At 49.9% G+C, this 1,108-nt stretch overlaps 1 pseudogene; it reads right to left on the bottom strand.

Moving 5' to 3' along the window:
- LOC102823201 overlaps positions 1 to 517 on the bottom strand; it is a 1,408-nt pseudogene extending 891 nt beyond the window's left edge.
- Positions 518 to 1,108: the final 591 nt, after the last annotated feature.

Genomic DNA, 1,108 nt, shown 5'->3' with positions numbered 1-1,108 from the left:
AGCATAACGCTGAAGGTGTTCATGATGTGGTCAGGGTACGCCTCCCGGATCATACTGATGAGCAGCGTGCTCATCCCCAACCCCGTGCCACTCCCTGCCCCCAGGGAGTGGATCAGCTGGAAGCCTTGGAGATAGTCACAGCTCTCAGACTCCTTCCGCACCACGTCCAGCACCGAGTCCACCAGCTCTGCCCCCTCTGTGTAATGGCCCTTTGCCCAGTTATTGCCGGCACTGCTCTGGCCAAAGACAAAGTTGTCTGGCCTGAAGAGTTGGCCAAATGGCCCAGACCTGACTGAATCCATGGTGCCGGCTTGAGATCCATCAGGATGGCTCACGGAACATATTTGTTACCTACAGCCTCGTTGTAGTAGACATTTAGTCTCTCCAGCTGCAAGTCATTGTGGTCATGGTAACTGCCAGGGGGGTCGATACCATGCTTGTCACTGATGACTTCCCAAAACTTGCTGCAGATCTGGTTGCCTCACTGGCCAGCCTGGATGTGCACGATCTCACGCATGGTTCAACTGCGGAGCGGAGGTGGCAGCCCCTGACGCGGTATCTCGGGTAGGAAGCGCAGAGACTCCCAATGAAATTCTTGTAGGAGATCCTTTACCACACTTGAAGATTGTTCTTGTTGTCAGGTAGGTCCTGACACACAGTAATCTTATACACAACAGAAAGAAACAATGCTGGTCCATCCTCCCGATTGCTGTTATTTGTTCTTGTTGTTTTCTTATTTATTTTCAGTAAGATAAAGAACGAGTCTCTTCTAATACATACTCTCTGATTTGTATTAATAAAACACTGACTCATGGTGGCCCCTTCTACCACAAAACGAAATGCTGCCTTGCTCTGCACAGTGACCTCAGCCTTCGTTCGCCAAAATCTTTGCCATCATTCATGGTGATCTCCAGGATCTTTCACAGCGATCCTTACCATTGCTCACAGCGATCTCCACCATCATTCACAGCAATCTCCGCAGACATTCACCACCTGCTACAACCTGTTCACCATGGATGATCCTGCTAGTGTTTGAAATACCAGTGGCACAGCTTTCAGCAACATAGAATCAGGCCACCACAGGACAGCATACTGACAGATGGGTAAT

The sequence above is a fragment of the Chrysochloris asiatica genome, unplaced genomic scaffold, assembly GCF_000296735.1.
Source record: "Chrysochloris asiatica unplaced genomic scaffold, ChrAsi1.0 scaffold00434, whole genome shotgun sequence".
NCBI classification, from domain to species: domain Eukaryota; kingdom Metazoa; phylum Chordata; class Mammalia; order Afrosoricida; family Chrysochloridae; genus Chrysochloris; species Chrysochloris asiatica.
The sequence above is the reverse complement of the archived record's forward strand: the minus strand, read 5'-3'. Positions and strand labels throughout refer to the sequence as shown.